General features: G+C 38.5%; 1 long non-coding RNA gene across 1 annotated transcript; it reads right to left on the reverse strand.

The window, feature by feature from the left end:
* Positions 1 to 7,686: 7,686 nt before the first annotated feature.
* Positions 7,687 to 20,785, reverse strand: LOC124280168. Its single transcript, XR_006899596.1, has 2 exons — positions 20,756 to 20,785; positions 7,687 to 7,788 (listed from the first exon to the last, which is right to left on the reverse strand). It is a non-coding gene; the product is annotated as an uncharacterized LOC124280168 (long non-coding RNA).
* Between the last annotated feature and the right edge of the window lie 1,537 nt (positions 20,786 to 22,322).

The following is a 22,322-nucleotide window of genomic DNA, read 5'->3' on the forward strand; positions in this document are numbered from 1 at the left end:
TGTAGTGGAGCCATTTATTCATCGTCCTTCCATTCACGGACTTACCCTTTACAGGCGAAGTCGCAGCCGAGATCTAGGATGTCGTTGGTGAAGAGGACCTTACACTCCTGTTCACAATCTTGCTCGGTAGCGTCATCGCCAAACTTTTCCACAACAGAGTTAAGCAGACTGTTAAGTTCAGCTTTGTCGAGAACTACAACACAGAGTGATTGAGGGAATGAATGTTGTCAGTTCAGCAAAATTCAAGTTATACCTCGATGATCTTTCAAACCGAAATAGCGTCCAACATGTAAATGTTACCGGTGTCAATTCACCTGGGCCACCATATGCACCTTTCCTCTGTACACAGAAACCGTTCGCATCATAATGTAATAAAGAAAGTGTCACCATCAACAATCGTTTGTTTGCTGTTACTTCTAAAATGCCAATCAAGGAAATTATGCTTACTGTCTGCGAACAGAGCTTTCTTCTCACAGAAGACCAGAGGCATGAGACAGAGGAGGAAGATGGCGACCTTCATGTTGATGGCGTTAGCTTCTGTCTACAAAAAAGGATAAAGTAGATAATATATCATAGACTCGATATTTCAAAGCATCTTACCATTTCTTGGAAACCGCAGTTGATGAAGTAATGCGATGTCATTTGATGCAAAATAATATTTTAATCCACAAAATATTATTTCCGAAAACTTGACATGGGTAAATGATAATAATGTATTTTTCTTTGTGTCAGAATAATTCCCAGAATACATCACACACGTAGAATTCTATTACATAAATGCAGTCATTAAAAATACAGTCTGAATGTGACGCTGGAATGAGCGAGTAAGAGAGGGTGGTTTTATGCCGATTTCAGCAATATGTACCGGGCCTTGAGCATGCAAAACTCCATTCAGAACCAAAACACATCCATTGTGTGTTGTACGACATTATCCAGGGTCATAATACTACCCACGGTCTCCGAGCCTCAGATAAAAATTATACTATCCAATTAGGATCGATAACATTTAGCTAAAACACATGTCGATACTACATTAAAGAAAATTTCTTAATCAGTACAATTATTCATTCACACATTCAGTAATCGAGTTGTTGTTTAGCCAAGTGGTTAAAGTGTTTGCCAGACTCGGAACAGATCCGTGTTTGTATTACGCGTGTAACCTTACCTGATGACCTTACCAGCTGTTAGAACTGTTAAAAGCAAAAGCTCCTATCCAAAAATTTAAAGGTAAAAAAGGCATAAAATTTGATCGTCAAAACAGAAGGCCGTGTATTGCACCTACCGTTGAAATCAAGGACGCAGACACTTTGCAGATGTTCTAATTTAAAGCATTTCAAAATGTGCATCACGTGCTTCTTGAAGCCAATCAACGCTTGCACAGATTTTAGTTCTGTCTTATCTTGACACACATGCAGGATTTATGTAATAATAACATGTGCACTGCGATTGTCAGTAGACATTGAAACTACCATCGGTACGCATGTCCCAGAAAATATCAGATAGACATTTCAAGTTCAAGGGGTAAAGTGGACCAAACTGTTATGGATACATTTCAACGTTTCAATAAAGATCCTTATAATTTTGTCACACAGTAATGAATATGGTACATAAATATAGATGGGGGATTAACAGAAACAGCAATTGTCATACATGGGACTTATTAACGTAAAAAGCAGAAGGATAATATGGTAACAACATTCTTGACAGGAAACTCGCGACGAAGACAATAGTGCATCTGTCATGCAATGACAGCTAAACTATCATCACACTGAGAAATCGGGTGTGTTTTTTAAATATTTCAGTAGAGTATTCCAGACATACAATATATACTAAACAAGAGAAGTGAAGGAACACCCGGGTTTATTTATGAAGACAGTTAATACCATGACAGCTTAACTATCGGCACATTAAGGTATCGGATGTTCTTTAACGGTTTTTGAGTAGAATATATCAAAACCGATACGGTATTGCCAGGTGTTTTGTTCTGTGTAGAGAATCGGGCCATGGCAAACGAACGCTTCAAACATTCGGCTACCTTACCGACCCTTTAGCTTGGTACCCGTGAAGATCCGGGTTAGAATGTACCTTTAGTAACCCATGCTTGTCGTAAGAGGCATCTACGGGATCGGGGTTTCAAGCAGGTCATTCAACTGTCCATCAATTAATTGAACTTTACCATCATTTTTGTACAACTCTAGACAGCAAAGAAAAATATTGTATGATATTTTGCGATGTATCCAAAGGTTTTGATCGTGCATGGCACAAAGGGTTTGTACTTAAATTAGAGAAGTACGGCCAGCTTTTACAATAGATTTCGAGTTACATAAGTCAACACGTCTTTGTAAATGGAGCTATATCCAAGCCCAGGTATTCAACAGCTGGCGTCCCACAGGGATCAGCATTGGGACCCTTTTTATTCGTGGTCTATGTTAACGATATTGCTGATAAATTAGATTGTGTAACAAGACTCTATGCTGATGACACTTCGCTTGGAAAATCATCGAAAAGTACTAAAGAAATCGAAACTTATCTCAATGCCAATTTAGACATATTACATAGCTGGAGCAAAAACTGGTTGGTCTCATATAATCCTGCAAAAACAGAAGCAGTGTTGTTTTCCATGATTGATGAAACTGAAGAATTGAAATTACTTTTTGACGGAAAGCAAACCAGTTTGGTAAACAATCATAAACATCTCGGAATAACATTTGAAGCAAACGGCAAATGGTCTTGTCACACTAATCAAATTATCAAGTCGTGCTCAAACATGATATCATCAATGCGAAAATTGAAATATTTACTAAACAGAAATACAATGAACAATATTTATAAGTTATTTATCAGACCACACTTTGAATATGCTTGTGAATTATGGGATGGTTGTACCGTACAACAGAAGGAAAACTTAGAGAAACTTCAGTTAGAAGCTGCCAGAATAGTTACGGGTCTTCCTAGATATACCTCACGGGAATTCTATATTATGAGACAGGGTGGGAAAGACTGGATTAACGAAGGAAAAGAAGAAAACTTTGTCTATTTTATAAAATTCAAAATAATTTAGCTCCTGTATACTTAAAAGATATTACTCCAGTTAGTGTGGGATCCAGATCTAAATGTAACCTTAGGAATGCTAACAATATTATCCTTCCTTCTGCAAGGTTAAGACTTTCGTATGATTTTTTTTTGCCATCAATTATAAGAATATTGAATTATATTTCTGAAACCGAAAGAAATCAACCTTCATTACAGAGTTTCAAGTCGTATTTAAAGTGTGAGCAGCCTGTAGCTCCATCATATTACTCGTTTGGTATTAGAAAATTTAATATTATTCACACAAAGTTGAGATATATGTTTAGTCTGTATCGTTTCAACATGAAACATTCTGCTTCTTGTTACTGTGGCAATGCTTGTGAAAATGTACATCACTTTCTATTAGAATGTAAACTGTACAACATTCAAAGAGATATATTAATGTTAAAGATTAAAATATTGTAAAAACGTGACTCTCCAATCACATTGTCACTAATGTTACTTTGAAGTCCTGACCTGACTATTCAACAGAATGAATACATTTTCAAATGTGTGCAAACTTTCATTCATCAATCAAAACGTTTTGAGTGATCACATAAGTCGTGTCCCTTCCTCTCTTCTGTCTTTAACTTTCCTATCTCTTCTCTGTATTCTTTCCTAAGATGTATATAATTGACATTGTATGTATGTAACTATTAGGAAGCGGGAAATTTAAGTTGGATAACATGTCCCCAATCCCTTTAACATTTGTGAATAAAATATTTTTTTAAATCAAACGGGATCGGGTGGTAAGGCTCGCTGACTTGGTTGACACATGTCGTCGGTTCCCAATTGCGCAGATCGATGCTCATGCTGTTGATCAGTGCATTGTCTGGTCCAGACTCGATTATTTACAGACCGCCACCATAGAGCTGGAATATTGCTGAGTGCGGCGTAAAACTAAACTCACTCACACACTCACTTTAGCTTGGTAGCTTTGTTGCTCTATTCTATAATCATATACCTGTGTTTGCTGTTTGCCATCTTCACAGCAATGATGAAGGGTAAATTATTACATGCTATACATGTCCAACATGCAACATGTCCCTAACACGTAATAAGCCGCTGACATGTCATATGTCCCAAACATACCATATATCGTGCACAACAAACCATATGACCCCAAATTGTCACATGCTCCTACTATGTTATATGTCCCTAAAATACCATACATGCCCAACATACAATATGTTCCCCTAACACGTCACACATGCCCAACATATCATACATCCCTAAAATACATACATGCTCAATATGTGAATTGAGGTGAAATTTGGTTTAACGTCGTGCTTGAGAATATTTCGCTCATATGACGACGTGTATGCGTGTGTATGTGTATGTGCGGCTGCTTGTACTAGTCCAGACTTAAGCTGGTTTTATAGTGCTAGCTCACTGAGATACCATGCCGCAGTGAAGCATGAATACCCCACTCAGACACAGTATACTGACTCCGAGCCGACCAGTCCTTGTTGTACCCATTAATGCCGAGCGCCATGCAGGGACCAACAAGTACCATATTTTAACGTCTTTAGGTATGACGCGGTCGGGGATCGAACCCGCGACCTTCCGCTCTCCGGGCGGACGCTCTAACCACTACACCACGGAGGCGGTCCTCAATATGTCATATGTCCCAAACATGTGCTATGCCCCTTATATGCCATATGTTTCTAAAATGCCAAATATGCCCAACATGTCATATGTCCCTAATATGACATATACCGTATTGCCACAACATGTTGCATGACCCTAACATGTGCTATGTAACCAACATGTTATTTGTTCTTGAACATGTCCTGAATATATTTGGCTAATCTTTCACAGAATTACATTGTATATTTATAAGTGCTGACGGAAAACATATAACCGTCTCTCTGTTGCCCCGGCCCCTCCTCAAAAATAGCAAATTGTTTGCCCTGCAGTGTGGGTGAAATATTGTAATAAGCTGTGACCTGAGATTTGAAGGAGTCACACAGATAACATCATGATCTCCATGTTAACTTGGGATAGACTGGGAGCAGCCATATGTCCCGCGAAAAACCATCATGACGTCAGGTTCCTAACTACAGTGACGTCATCAAGGTCATTGAGACACACGTTTTCTCCCAGTCTATCCCAGCATACCATAAAGATTGGGATACCGTACTCTGCTATTCCGTGACTGTCAACGACCTTTTTGAACTCGACTGATGACACGTACGCCATGGTCCTGACAAGGCACATTTCGTTTTAGTCCTCACCTTTGGCTGGCGTCGATCCTGCATTGACACATGGACATGTCGTCAGTGCTATCCGGGTGAACAAAGTGTAAACGTAGTACAACACTTACATGAAGTATGACGAGTGTACAACAATTAATAGTGGAGAAACCTAAGTATGAATCTGTGATCATTAATATTTTACAATATTTATTAATGTGCAGTTCAAGTTATTGTTCTTTTCATGTAGTTGCTATTAGAAAATCGAACTCTAGACTGAGACCAAGACACATCGTGGTAGTGAGTTTAGCTTTATGGATCTTTTAGTAATATTCTAACAATATCACCAGAAATGGACTTTACACATTGTACCCATGTTGGGAATCGAACCAGCTTCTTCCGCGTGACGAGCGAACGCTTTAACCACTAGGCTACCCCATCGCTCCCATTGTGGTAGTGCACAGTTCAAGTTAGCAACATTTCAAGATTCTAGCTGTTTGGATTGATTTATCGAATATAGTTTTGCCCTCTGTCGCCACTATTTGTGCCTGCCAGTGAGCTGAATTCGAAGTTGACTGTTGATACATTGACTGTTGACTGTTGGTTGTCTAACTAACTCTGTTTGTTTAGCTTTTAAAAAATGGAGTCTGTTCTGACTGATAAGCTACAGTACAGGCTGTTTTGGGTGTATATGTCTCACATGCAGTACAAAGCACGATCTTGATAGGCATTCATGTTCAAACTGTCAAACAAGCCACTGCTTCCAGTAAGTTGGTGAACAACTCGTCCCTTTCCAGGACAAACCTGAATTTCCGACATGAAATGTTATGAAGATTCCCCGGCAATTTATGTCCTGATGTGATACAAAAAATTCCGTTTGCACTCTCAACACTCCCAGGTCAACGGAGCTTTCTTCATTTACATGTACTAAGACATTGTTTCTGAAGCAAAGCTACTGTGCTTTTATCATGCAAATTTAAATTTTAATTGAATAAATTAACAAGTGATTGAAATTTTGAAATATCATAGAATAAATTACACAGTAAATGAAAACAATAATATGGTTTACATGTTTATTGATTTTATCACCCGCCCGCAGGGAGTCAAGCCTTTAGTAACGTGAGCTGCATTGAGGTTAATCGATCAGCTGTTGTCAACACGGCATCTCACATAAATAAAAACAAGTCGATTCGATGCGTATTGTTTTCTTTTGATTTAGATAAAACATTCGGCTAGATAAATGGGTTATCACACCGTGTCGAGGGAAATACCGGGTTTTATAAAACTCCGTATTTCATTCGACACGATTTGATAACGTATAAAAACACGCCTCAGAGGTCACGGTGGTGAAACTCCTGATATATCATCATACCCGACAGGGTAAATTGTAAGTCATATATTAATCACTGGATTGCATGATCCAAAGTTTCCGGGCGACCGTCGTATAGCTTGAATTTGTTAAGATGGGCGTCTTAGAGTAATGTTGGTGTGTAGTCAACAGGAAGAACTGGCCAGGCTGATGCATGCTGGGGGCGATATACTGTTTCCTTGTTGCCTGGAGGGTTGGAAATAGAGATTACTAAACGATTGTCTGTCAGATACCATTTATCTTACGAATCTGTTCAGAAACAATGGCAGAGTAGAGGAGAGCGACTGGCGCAAAACTGCCTTCAATAAGTTCATCCATTCGATGGAGGATAAGACGTCATGGCTATCATGAGCGGCATTTGTGACCAATGAACAACAAGACTGGCTATCATGAGAGGAAATCTGAATGGCCAGCGATACAAGGTTGAAGTGTTGAGCTCTTTGCTATGCCTTTATTCGACAGCAGCCAAGAGGAGTCATTTTGCAACATGAAAACGCAAGACCTCATATCGCCAGAATTGTTCGAGAACACCTGCATAACGTTAATGTATTGCTGTAGCCAGTGCGTTCGTCAGACATGATCACTTTTGAACATCTCTGGGATCAAATTGATCGTCAGCAGAGACAGTGTGTGCCACCCCCAGCAAACCGCCGGGAACTTGAACAGACTCTCTTGGACTTATGGAACAGGAATACTGCTGACGTCATTCACCGACTGACGACGTGTTGTTGTGTATGGATGCCCAGGGTGGTCATACTCGATATTGATGACGTGTCCCCTTACTCCTGTCTCATTATGTCACTCTTTATGCACGGTATGAATGAACTCTGATTTGTGTAATTTTTCAGTTTCATCTCTTGAATCGTTTCAAATGAATTTTCAGGTCAATTATTGGAAAATTATTTGTTTATAAAATAATTATTTGCACTTTCACATGCGTCGTTGTTTCCATTTATGGGTCAAATGAAGTTGGGGATATCTTTCTTTTGCCCGGTAGTTTGTTATGGAGACATTGTACTTAAATACTGCATTTTGGGCAACAAAAGATGCATGGAGGAAAAGTTACATTTTATTCATGACTGATTATATATACTTTATTTGGTGGCAGCGGTAGTGGGTGGGTTGCGGTGGAGCTTTTGAATAAGGTTCTGGATTCTGGAATAAAACACATTTTGTGAAGTAATTGCACATTAAAATGAAGTCTGGTTTCCGACCACTACTATAATAACAGACAGTTGTTGATGATTGCAACAAGAATGTACCACGTGTGGTACAAGAAGCTGTCGATGATTGCAACAAGAATGTACCACGTGTGCTACAAGAAGCTGTCGACGATTGCAACAAGAATGTACCAAGTGTGCTACAAGTGGCTATTTTGATAGTGACAACAGTTATCGACTTTGAAACACCCATGCACTATTTGTGTTAAAGGAGGATATTAATCATTGGTACAAGAATGCACTAAGAGAATAAAGTACCATTACCCATTGCTGCAAGAAAGCACTATGAGTACAAAAGGTCAGTAATCATTTCCCTGCATGCTATCGACCGCTGCAACAAGTTGATAATGTGACATAATTTTACAGGGCGTTATCAACCATTCGAACAGGTGACATCACTTACATGCTTTAGGGTGTTATCAACCATTTCAACAAGTGACATCACTTACATGCTTTAGGGCGTTATCAACCATTTCAACAAGTGACATCACTTACATGCTTTAGGGCGTTATCAACCATTTCAACAAAATGACATCACTTACATGCTTTAGGGCGTTATCAACCATTTCAACAAGTGACATCACTTACATGCTTTAGGGCGTTATCAACCATTTCAACAAGTGACATCACTTACATGCTTTAGGGCGTTATCAACCATTTCAACAAGTGACATCACTTACATGCTTTAGGGCGTTATCAACCATTTCAACAAGTGACATCACTTACATGATTTAGGGCGGTATCAAACCATTTCAACAAGTGACATCACTTACATGCTTTAGGGCGTTATCAACCATTTCAACAAGTGACATCACTTACATGATTTAGGGCGTTATCAACCATTTCAACAAGTGACATCACTTACATGCTTTAGGGCGTTATCAACCATTTCAACAAGTGTCATCACTTTCGCCGAAAATATCCTTTTCTAGTTTGAAATTGTATTTTATGAATATCTAAGTTGGTTGATATTTAATTCACTAGAGTTGTATCTTGTTTCGTCAGTGTCCTTCTTGATTATTCTCTCTGAGGGCGTTATCGACCATTTTGACAAGTGACACCACTCTGATGCTGTAGGGCATTATGAACCATTACAACAAGTGACATTACAGTGCATTATGAACCAATACAACAAGTGATATCACTTAGATGTTGCAAGGCATTATGAACCATTACAACAAGTGACATCACTGATGTTGTAGGGCATTATGAACCATTACAACAAGTGACATCACTCTGATGTTGTAGGGCATTATGAACCATTACAACAAGTGACATCACTCTGATGTTGTAGGGCATTATGAACCATTACAACAAGTGAGTGAGTGAGTTAATGTTATCGTCACAACGGCAATGTTTCAGCCATATCGTGACGAGGAACAGTTTATAATTATATCATAGATCAATAAAGTAGGACATTAAAAACCTGTTGACGAAGAACAGTAAAAAGCTACTAGTGTATCACAGATATACATTTAAAACTAGTAATTAAATCTAAAATAATGGAACTATCAATGACAATACAATATAAAAACAGGCTAGAAGGTAGATCACCACACTAGGGACCATGGGGACTTACAGTACATTTGCTTCCTGCATGGGCCTAGCTGGATTTACATCATCCCTCAGCTGTTAGCAATTGAAATATATCTAGCCATACATTAAAATTTCACACATATTCTACGATTAAAAACGGGAAAGTTTAAATTTACCTAGAATGTTTTGGGACTTACGTACCCTCTCAGGAGGACAATAATTTTACAGTACTTTAACCCGCCTCGAGGATACAGCCACTAACAAAATGAGGACTAATTTTAGTAAAAAGATCCTTCATAGTTCGGGATTTGAAATAGATAATTGGAGATCCTCACCTTTTAATAGGCACTCATGCGTATATCTTGTGTGGCCAATACGACATCGTCGTATGATGACCTCTTCAAATCTGGACTGACAACCCAAGTAAAGTGTAGCCAATATAGGGTTTTCTTTCATGTAATTTATTAATACCTACTTGGGTGTCCCACTTCTTCTGCATCAGATCGTGGATGTAAGTTCTAATGCTAGCTTTGTAATAAGAGTATGGAATAAGAAGTGGTGTCACAGATTTGTTGAGTGCCTTTTACTGCAGCAAAATCGGCCATTGAGTTCCCAGAAAAATGCCAACGTGGCTGGGTAACCAACAGAGGACGATGTCGTATTGGCCAGTTGCAAGATCATTATATAATTCTATAATTTCTATTAAAAGTGGATGTTTACAAGAAATATTTTTATCGCCTGAAGGCAAGAAAGTGAGTCAGAAAATATTATATATTTGTTTATATTTAGGGTGTCTATTTATATATTTAAGAGCTGTTAGTATTGCGTTTGCTTCTGCTGTGAAAATTGAACTGCCATTGGGTAATCTGGAAGATATTGTTTTGGACCCAATGGCAGTGGCTGCAAGCAACCGCGCCATTACAACAAGTGACATCACTTAGATGTTGTAGGGCATTATGAACCATTACAACAAGTGACATCACTGATGCTGTAGGGCATTATGAACCATTACAATATGTGGCATCACTCTGATGTAGTAGGGCATTATGAACATTTACAACAAGTGACATCACTTAGATGTTGTAGGGCATTATGAACCATTACAAGAAGTGACATCACTGATGCTGTAGGGCATTATGAACCATTACAATATGTTGCATCACTCTGATGTTGTAGGGCATTATGAACCATTACAACAAGTGACATCACTTAGATGTTGTAGGGCATTATGAACCATTACAACAAGTGACATCACTGATGCTGTAGGGCATTATGAACCAATACAACAAGTGGCATTACTCTGATGTTGTAGGGCATTATGAACCATTACAACAAATGGCATCACTCTGATGCTGTAGGGCATTATGAACCATTACAATATGTGGCATCACTCTGATGTTGTAGGGCATTATGAACCATTATAACAAGTGACATCACTGATGCTGTAGGGCATTATGAACCAATACAACAAGTGGCATTACTCTGATGCTGTAGGGCATTATGAACCATTACAACAAGTGACATCACTGATGCTGTAGGGAATTATGAACCATTACAACAAGTGACATCACTGATGTTGTAGGGCATTATGAACCATTACAACAAGTGGCATCACTCTGATGCTGTAGGGCATTATGAGACCATTACAACAAGTGACATCACTGATGCTGTAGGGAATTATGAACCATTACAACAAGTGACATCACTGATGTTGTAGGGCATTATGAACCATTACAACAAGTGACATCACTCTGACGTTGTAAGCCGTTTGCATCCCTTGTGATGAAAGAATCAAGGTCAAGCATGTCTTGCTTGACTGTGTTGAATATTCCATCACAAGGGATACCTATTTTAAATCACAAACTATGAAGGATCTTTTAATAGTATCATTTCTGATTTTAATTATTGCATTTTTAAAAGAATTAGATTTGTTAAAGGATTTGTAAATAGATAAATATTTTATGATTGGAAGATTGAATTAGTAACTAAGAATGTTAGTGGCTGTATCCTCGAGGGGGTTAAAGTACTGTCAAATTATTGTTCCCCTGAGGAGGGTACGTAAAGTCCAAAAACATTCTAGGTAAATTTAAACTTTCCTTTTTTAATCGTAGAATATGTGTAATTTTAATGTATGGCTAGATATATCTAAATTGCTGACGGCTGTAGAGATGATGTAAAATCCAGCTAGGGCCCATGCAGGAAGCAAATGTACTGTAAGTCCCCATGGTCCCTAGTGTGGTGATCTACCTTCTAGCCTGTTTTATATTGTATTGTCATTTATAGGTCAAATATTTTAGATTTAATTATTAGTCTTAAATTTATTCCTGTGATAATCTAGTTGTTTTACTGTCCTCTGCAGACAGGTGTTTTTATACTGTTATTGTGTTTATTGTTAATTTATAACTTTTAAGTCACAATTTGGCTGAAATATTGCCGATGTGACTATAAATTTTAACTCACTCACTCACTCACTGACATTGTAAGGCGTTATTAACCATTACAACAAGTGACATCACCTACACGCCATATGTACTTTTACAACAAGTGACATCACTTAGATGTATGGCGTTATGAAACATTGCAACAAGTGACATTACTCTGATGTTGCAGGGCGTTATGTAAATTAACAACAAGTTACATCACTTAGATGTTGTAGGGCGGTATGACTCAATTGTTTAAGGTTAAACGATGCGGAGAATCGTTCAACATATCAATCACAAACTGTACAGAATGCTAAGCATATTATTTGTAGCGGAGTAGCGATGTATTCATCGTCCTTCCATACACGGACTTACCCTTTACACGCGAAGTCGCAGCCGAGATCGAGGATGTCGTTGGTGAAGAGGACTTTGCATTCCTGTTCACACTTTGCTCCTTAGCGTCACTGCCAAACCTATTCACCACAGCGCCAACCAGACTGCGAATTTCAGCTTGGTCGAGAACTACAACACAGAGTGAGTGAGGGAATGAACGTTGTCTTAAGCCAGTTCAGCAACGTTCAAGTTTATGCCTCGATGATCTTTCCAATTACAATGGTGACCAGCATGCTTATGTTCTCGCATCGTATATTCGTGTCAATTCACCTGGACAACCATATTCGCCATCTCTGTACACAGAAAACCATTCATTCGGGACTTCCTCAAGACCGTATCAGAAATTTTGTACTCTGTGATTGTTTCGCCGATTTAGTCAGATATATTTTCAAGTGATTTTTTGCTCGTATGCCAGTGCCCGTTACTCTCACATATACACATTTTCGCGATTTATATATTTGCCTGCGTTAGAATAGAGTTTCACCTTCGGTATAGATCCTTATACAGTTGTCAAGCAAGAGTGCTATAAGAATATATACAGAAACGTCGCATAATAATGTAATAAAAAGTGTCATCCACAAAGTATCTTGTCTTTGCTGTTACGTCTCTACTGTCAATCAACGAGATTGTGCTTACTGCCTGCGAACAGGGCTTTCTTGCCAAAGATCAGAGGCAGGAGACAGAGGAGGAAGATGGCAAACTTCATGTTGATGGTGCTAGCTTCTGTCGTCAAACCCAGGATGAAGTAGATAATATATCATAGACCCGATATTTCAGCGCATGTTGTAATTGATGATGTACGAGGGGCTATCAAGATGTTTTGAGCCTAAATTATTTAGAGGCAGGAACATCGATGCAATCCCCATTTATTTCAACATAATCGGCTTGTAAGTCGATGTACTTGAATCATCCATCTTGTCGGCCAGACATTAATGCCTTGTCTACAGGTGTCTTGGTCGTGAAGCAACATCTCTACAGATGTAGTGAGTTCATTATAATCCCCGAGTTTCCTACCACGGAGGTGCCTTTTCAGAGTAGGAAACAGGTGGTAGTCACTTGGTGCCAAGTCTTGAGAATAGAGTGGGTGGGGTGAGATTTCGAATCCACCCACGCCTGAGTTTGCCACGGCGCTTCTCCTTGATGGACTGTCTCCCTTTCTTCAGTAGGGTACCATAATATTCCCTATTCATCGTAGTTCCTCGTGGAAGGTAATAGATGTGGATGATGCACAATATGGTGGTCATAACCTTCCTGGACGATCTGGACAACTTGAACTTCTTGGTCGGAAGAGATTTGGCGCTTCCACTCCATGGAGTCCTGTTTGCTCTCAGGGGTATAGTGCTGAATCCATGTTTCATCACAAGTAACTAACCTAAAAAAGAAAACCCACTCGTTTTTGTTTATATCCTGTTCCCATGGAATTACTTATGGTGACCCTCGTAAGCTTCATTTCGTTTGTGAGTATTCTGGGACCCATCTTGCGCTAACCTTAGACACGTGGAGATGTTAATGCAGGATGGTTACACCTGATCCATATGAGATGCCACTTGTCTGCTCCAACTCATGGATGGAGATTCGACGGTTGCTCATTACCAGGGTATGCACCTGGTCAATGTTTTCCGGGCTGGTGTTGGTTGTGGGCCGTCCAAGCTGGGGGTCATGCGAAGAATTTATTGCGTTAGTTTAAGAACAATTATTTCATGTTATTTCAATGGTAAAAGGTGAAAATTCACGTCTATAGACGGTAAACACGCTATCTTGCACCTCGCCAATAAAGAAGAAAATATCATGAGTCATCACTGAACCGGTCTCTGCGACACCACCGCAGGCGATTACGCCATGGAAGTCTCTCGAAACAGGTTCGACAGCTGGCCTTCTTGGTCGAATCACCACTTCACGCAATCGATTCCTGACAGTTTGTGTGGTCGGAAGGTTTTCTCAAACCAGGGATGCGCTGTGGAGTCTCCCGGATGTAGCGGTCCTGGGCTTGAGTGGGAATTCTTGGACGGTCGCTTTTCGGGCGATCTTGGGGGGAATTGGTCCGCAGGAAACGATCCCAAAGGCGAGATATGGTGCTCTGAAATGTCGGGCAACTGCAGACTGTGACTACATAGTGATAGATATCGCACGCTTTTCCGCTTACTTGCACGTGCAGTGGCGAAAAGTTCTTCAAACTTCTAAAACAAGGGGAAACTTAAAATTGTCGCGTTTTGGCGCTGAAGTTGTAAATCACACAAAGATTATGTTTTGAAAGAAATGGTATATTTGGAAATTTTTTGCCGCAACTACATAATGCCAATGTTCGCAAAATCAGGTTTCTTTTTGAAGAGTAACATCAGTACGCATGTGCGACATGTCTCAGAAAATATCTGATAGGTATTTCAAGTTCACGGGGGGGAAAGAGGACAAACCTATTATGTATAGATTTCTTCGATATACTGCAACGGCGACGTTTGAAGAAACATACGAATATTATTGTGAAACAGTAATGAGCATGGTACCTGTAACGGGTTGGGGGTGGTGGGGGTTGTCAGGATGTTTGCTGTAAGTTTTGAAGAGATATACAGATAAAACGGATTTAAAAGAAATATAACAAATATTTTAAAAAGTCAATGGAAATCTTTACTCGTTGTTGTAATTTGTTTTTCAAGTCTCAATGACAAATTCTGGATGAGCAAACTGCAAGACGTAAACTTTGCTAATATAACGGCTTGTCAGTTATGACAGTTTAGAAATATATGTTACTTTTTTTTTTTCTTTTTTCTTTTTTATTGTTCCCAATGTGATGAGTACAAAAACAGGATGAGTACAAGCATATAGAGAAATGTGTGCACATGCAAGCTAGTGGGCTCAATAGCGATATAGTACACTAAGTGCACTGAATATAAAATGTTAGTGATATGTTCTTGTTTAATAGTCATTCAGGGTTAAATTCAGGGATGAGAGGGAAACCATTTGACTAAAAAAAAGCTTTCAACATTATTATTTCTTCTGGCGATGAATGATTCAGTGGTGAATATGTCTTTCAATATCCTTAAGTAATTATCAACTTTTAGAATTGTTTTTGTCAGATAAGATTATGTGGTTCAATAATGGGTTCTTACCTAAAAAGCCAAACCAAATCAAAGATTTTGTCAAATTAAGTGTTTGGATACGTTTCGTTGTCCACTGTTCAAGTTTCTTCCAGAAAGTTTTGGTTTCATCACATTCCCAATATACATTGCATAAAGTTTCAACAGAATCATTACACAAAGAACATATTATATTGTCCACCAGATTCATTCTAAAAAGTTCTTTTTTTCGTATAAACAATTCCGTGCAGAAATTTATATTGAAAAATCTAACAGTTTCACATCTCTTAAATTTTGCTACAAGTATGAAAAATCAAATGCCAATCAAAATCAATACAGTCAAATAATGTTTCCCATTTTTTGGCACATGTGGAGGCTTTAACATTTTCAGATAACAATTTATCATAAAATGATCTTGAACCTTTTTGGGATATGAAATCCTTTTTGGAGTGAATTGTGAGGTCATTAATGTTTATATATCTATATTCCTTTAATGTCATGGCGTTAACAAAAGTGTTAATATCAATCATCCGTAGCCTATTTTGTAAACTTTTTTTTAAGTGCTCTGTTTGATTTTGTCATTTTGTCATTCCAGATGAATTTAAAAAGCACTCTCTAAAGCGCGGTGAGAAAATCATCTGGAGGTATAGGTAAAGTGTTAAAAATATGAACTAATTTTTAGAAAGAGCCAATGTCTTAATAACCAGTAAGTTTCCCTGTCAGCGTCAAATGTCTTTTTTTTTTTTTTCTCCAAGTTGCTAGTAATCTATTAATTTCTTCCTAGTCTTTTTCTTTGTGTTAATAACCCATAAATCATTCAAATCCAGGGTAAATTTAATTCCTAATGCTTTCAAATTGTTTTCTTTGCCATTGTTTATTCAAATCTTCATAGTATATCCCTGCTTTCTGGCAGCTTTTGGGCCAATCCAGATTGCTTGAATCTTATCTATGTTTATCTTTAGTCCTGACATGATGTATTATGTATTAAGTGTGTCTATAGCAGAGGCTATAGAGTTTTTCATCTGAGCCATCCAAAATAATTCAGTGTCATCTGCATATTGACCTAATTTGTGATGCTTGATCATAAATTACAATTTGCCTTTATAGTTTCATGTTGCCTTATCATGCATCCTGGAGTTTCAGTAACAAAGAGAAGTAGATATGGAGATATAGGATCCTTGCCACAACCCTTTGATTTTGGAAGAAATCAGAGATGCCCATTCTGAATGTACATGAAGTTGTGTCATATGTTAAGACGTTAATCCAACATATGGCTTAGCTGAGACAAACCAAATTTTATTAGGACCAAATTGATGGAAATCCTTAGAAACTGTGTCAAATGCTTTTCGAAAGTTACTTTCCGTTAGGAGATAAATACACGTTTTTTGTGTCTGCTCTCATTGACATCGAGTACGGGTACAGCAGTGAAATGTCATCAACCGGCCGTTTCGGCTGTCTCCCATGGTAGTATCTGGAACTGCTCATTTGTGACGTCATTCGGACTTTACGTCACAATATGATTTTAATGACGTCATCACAGCTGCCGACGTAACGAAAATACAATGATGTGAGCAATGTTTGTATGTATTAATACGCAACGAATTTCCGGGAATCTAATACCATTTGATCACGTTTTCAACCAATCAGATTAAAAGAACACAGTGGCTTTTGGTTTACAATCTAATAAGGTCTGTAATCGTTAAATTTCTTACATCCCTCTGATCCAGAAATCTAAAGCTTCCGTTCAGTTTGTTATGTCTTCAACTGATTTGGAACGAGGTTATGATATGTGATATTCTACTTCCGGAAATACCTTGAGCGAGGAAGAATGCAATTAAACACCAAATAAGACGTGACATTAAGAATTACACGGATGTAGACTACAAATACCATGTTCATGAACATGTCTTGAAATATTTTTGGAATATTCATTAATATTTTAATAGATTTAACGCAAAAAACAATCCTCGGAAACAACAACACATTTTCTGATGACGTAATCGCCTGTAAATCGCGGGTCATCGTGCCGATCTATAACTGTTACGATAATGAATTAAATTGATCTTATAACTGGGAATATACATTGCTTTTTACATCATAAATATCATGTCTAGAATAGTTATGGAAACATGAAATCTTTCTAGGAACGTGCGTAAAAACAAAGCTCTCGATTGTTTACGACCGAGGCTGATCTATTACAGTACGTAAATATAATTGGTAGGTGGGGATTAACTAACAACAGTAGAAGGATAATATGGTAACAACATGCTCCGCCAGAAAACAATCGACGGAGAAGCCAAATAGATATGAAAGTGGGATGATTGGAAATTATACTTCTTACTGAGTTCATTGTCGGTGAGTCATTGGCTTCTGTAAGTTTTTGTTTTGTGAGTCGCTTATCATACCTCAATAGTGTATAGCATAGCACATAAGAGAAGTACACGAATGTCATTCCAGCTTCACTATCGTCACATTGAGGAATTAGAGGTCTTTAACGGCTTTTAGCAGAATATTTCAAACCAAACGTCATTACATAAAAATAATGCATTTACTAATATTGTTGGTTTTCATTTCGCTTTAGATAACATTGTTCAAAGCAAGGCAACAAGAATGTACCACGTGTGCTACAAGAAGCTGTCGACGATTGCAACAAGAATGTACCAAGTGTGCTACAAGTGGCTATTTTGATAGTGACAACAGTTATCGACTTTGAAACACCCATGCACTATTTGTGTTAAAGGAGGATATTAATCATTGGTACAAGAATGCACTAAGAGAATAAAGTACCATTACCCATTGCTGCAAGAAAGCACTATGAGTACAAAAGGTCAGTAATCATTTCCCTGCATGCTATCGACCGCTGCAACAAGTTGATAATGTGACATAATTTTACAGGGCGTTATCAACCATTCGAACAGGTGACATCACTTACATGCTTTAGGGTGTTATCAACCATTTCAACAAGTGACATCACTTACATGCTTTAGGGCGTTATCAACCATTTCAACAAGTGACATCACTTACATGCTTTAGGGCGTTATCAACCATTTCAACAAGTGACATCACTTTACATGCTTTAGTGAAGCGTTATCAACCATTTCAACAAGTGACATCACTTACATGCTTTAGGGCGTTATCAACCATTTCAACAAGTGACATCACTTACATGCTTTAGGCGTTATCAACCATTTCAACAAGTGACATCACTTACATGTTTTAGGGCGTTATCAACTATTTCAACAAGTGACATCACTTACATGCTTTAGGGCGTTATCAACCATTTCAACAAGTGACATCACTTACATGCTTTAGGGCGTTATCAACCATTTCAACAAGTGACATCACTTACATGCTTTAGGGCGTTATCAACCATTTCAACAAGTGACATCACTTACATGCTTTAGGGCGTTATCAACCATTTCAACAAGTGACATTTCATGCTTTAACAAGTGACATCACTTACATGATTTAGGGCGTTATCAACCATTTCAACAAGTGACATCACTTACATGATTTAGGGCGTTATCAACCATTTCAACAAGTGACATCACTTACATAATTTAGGGCGTTATCAACCATTTCAGCAAGTGTCATCACTTTCGCCGAAAATATCCTTTTCTAGTTTGAAATTGTATTTTATGAATATGTAAGTTGGTTGATATTTAATTCACTAGAGTTGTATCTTGTTTCTTCAGTGTCCTTCTTGATTATTCTCTCTGAGGGCGTTATCGACCATTTTGACAAGTGACATCACTCTGATGCTGCAGGGCATTATGAACCATAACAACAAGTGACATTACAGTGCATTATGAACCAATACAACAAGTGATATCACTTAGATGTTGTAAGGCATTATGAACCATTACAACAAGTGACATCACTGATGTTGTAGGGCATTATGAACCATTACAACAAGTGACATCACTCTGATGTTGTAGGGCATTATGAACCATTACAACAAGTGACATCACTGATGTTGTAGGGCATATGAACCATTACAACAGGTGGCATCACTCTGATGTTGTAGGGCATTATGAACCATTACAACAAGTGACATCACTCTGATGTTGTAGGGCATTATGAACCATTACAACAGGTGGCATCACTCTGATGTTGTAGGGCATTATGAACCATTACAACAAGTGACATCACTCTGATGTTGTAGGGCATTATGAACCATTACAAGAGGTGGCATCACTCTGATGTTGTAGGGCATTATGAACCATTACAGCAAGTGACATCACTCTGATTTTGTAGGGCATTATGAACCATTACAACAAGTGACATCACTGATGTTGTAGGGCATTATGAACCATTACAAGAGGTGGCATCACTCTGATGTTGTAGGGCATTATGAACCATTACAGCAAGTGACATCACTCTGATTTTGTAGGGCATTATGAACCATTACAACAAGTGACATCACTGATGTTGTAGGGCATTATGAACCATTACAACAAGTGACATCACTCTGATGTTACAGGGTGCAATCAACCATGACAACAATTGACATCACTCTGACGTTGTAAGCCGTTTTGCATCCCTTGTGATGAAAGAATCACGGTCAAGCATGTCTTGCTTGACTGTGTTGAATATTACATCACAAGGGATAACTATTTTAAATCACGAACTATGAAGGATCTTTTAATAGTATCAGTTCTCATGTAATTATTGCATTTTTAAAAGAATTAGATTTGTTAAAGGATTTGTAAATAGATAAATATTTTATGATTGGAAGTTTGAATTAGTAACTAAGAAGGTTAGTGGCTGTATCCTCGAGGGGGAGGGGGGGGGTGTGTGTTTAAAGTACTGTAAAAGTATTTGTCCTCCTGAGAGGGTACGTAAGTCCCAAAACATTCAAGGTAAATTTAAACTTTCCTTTTTTTTAATCGTAGAATATGTGTAATTATAATGTATGGCTAGATGTATCTAAATTGCTGACAGCTGACGAGATGATGTAAATCCAGCTAGGGCCCATGCAGGAAGCAAATGTACTGTAAGTCACCATGGTCTCTAGTATGGTGATTTAGCTCCAGTTGTTGGCAATCTATAGCCGGTTTTTATATTGTATTGTCATTTATAGGTAAAATATTTTAGATTTAATTACTAGTCTTAAATTTATTTCTGTGATAATGTAGTTGTTTTACTGTTCTTTGTCGACAGGTGTTTTATAACGTTATTGTGTTTATTGTTAATTTATAACTTTTTAAGTCACAATATGGCTGTGAATTTTAACTCACTTACTCACTCACTGACATTGTAAGGCGTTATCAACTATTACAACAAGTGACATCACCTACACGCCATATGTACTTTTACAACAAGTAACATCACTTAGATGTTGTAGGGTGGTGTGACCCAATTGTTTAAGGTTAAACGATGCGGAGATTCGTTCAACATATCAATCACAAACTGTGATGCTAAGCATATTATTTGTAGCGGAGTAGCGATGTATTCATCGTCCTTCCATACACGGACTTACCCTTTACAGGCGAAGTCGCAGGCGAGATCGAGGATGTCGTTGGTGAAGAGGACTTTGCACTCCTGTTCACACTCTTGCTCCGTAGCGTCACTGCCAAACCTATTCACCACAGCGCTAACCAGACTGCGAATTTCAGTTTGGTCGAGAACTACAACACAGAGTGAGCGAGGGAATGAACGTTGTCTCAAGCCAGTTCAGCAACATTCAAGTTTATGCCTCGATGATCTTTCAAATTACAATGGTGACCAGCATGCTTATGTTCTCGCATCGTATATTCGTGTCAATTCACCTGGACAACCATATTCGCCATCTCTCTGTACACAGAAAACCATTCATTCGGGACTTTCTCTCAAGACCGTATCAGAAATTTTTCTGTGATTGTTTCGCCGATTTAGTCAGATATATTTTCAAGTGATTTTTGCTCGTATGCCAGTGCCCGCTACTCTCACATATACACAGTTTCGCGATTTATATATTTGCCTACGTTAAAATAGAGATTCACCTTCGGTATAGATCCGTATACTGTTGTCAAGCAAGAGTGCTATAAGAATATATACAGAAACGTCGCATAATAATGTAATAAAAAAAGTGTCATCCACAAAGTATCTAATCTTTGCTGTTACGTCTCTACTGTCAATCAACGAGATTGTGCTTACTGCCTGCGAACAGGGCTTTCTTCTTGCCAAAGATCAGAGGCAGGAGACAGAGGAGGAAGATGGCAAACTTCATGTTGATGGTGCTAGCTTCTGTCGTCAAACCCAGGATGAAGTAGATAATATATCATAGACTCGATATTTCAGCGCATGTTGTAATTGATGATGTACGAGGGGCTATCAAGATGTTTTGAGCCTAAATTATTTAGAGGCAGAACATCGATGCAATCCCCATTTATTTCTCAACATAATCGGCTTGTAAGTCGATGTACTTGGTCCATCTTGTCGGCCAGACATTAATGCCTTGTCTACAGAAGTCTTGGTCGTGAAGCAACATCTCTACAGATGTAGTGAGTTCATTATCATCCCCGAGTCTCCTACCACGGAGGTGCCTTTTCAGAGTAGGAAACAGGTGGTAGTCACTTGGTGCCAAGTCTGGAGAATAGAGTGGGTGGGGTAGGATTTCGAATCCACTCCACGCCTGAGTTTGCCACGGCGCTTCTCCTTGATGGACTGTCTCCCTTTTCTTCAGTAGGGTACCATAATATTCCCTATTCATCGTAGTTCCTCGTGGAAGGTAATAGATGTGGATGATGCACAATATGGTGGTCATAACCTTCCTGGACGATCTGGACAACTTGAACTTCTTGGTCGGAGGAGATTTGGCGTGCTTCCACTCCATGGAGTCCTGTTTGCTCTCAGGGGTATAGTGCTGAATCCATGTTTCATCACAAGTAACTAACCTAAAAAGAAAACCATCTCGTTTTTGTTTATATCCTGTTCCCATGGAATTACTTATGGTGACCCTCGTAAGCTTCATTTCGTTTGTGAGTATTCTTGGGACCCATCTTGCGCTAACCTTAGACACGTGGAGATGTTAATGCAGGATGGTTACACCTGATCCATATGAGATG

The sequence above is a fragment of the Haliotis rubra genome, unplaced genomic scaffold, assembly GCF_003918875.1.
Source record: "Haliotis rubra isolate DU_JTF1 unplaced genomic scaffold, ASM391887v1 Scf261, whole genome shotgun sequence".
Classification (NCBI taxonomy): Eukaryota; Metazoa; Mollusca; class Gastropoda; order Lepetellida; family Haliotidae; genus Haliotis; species Haliotis rubra.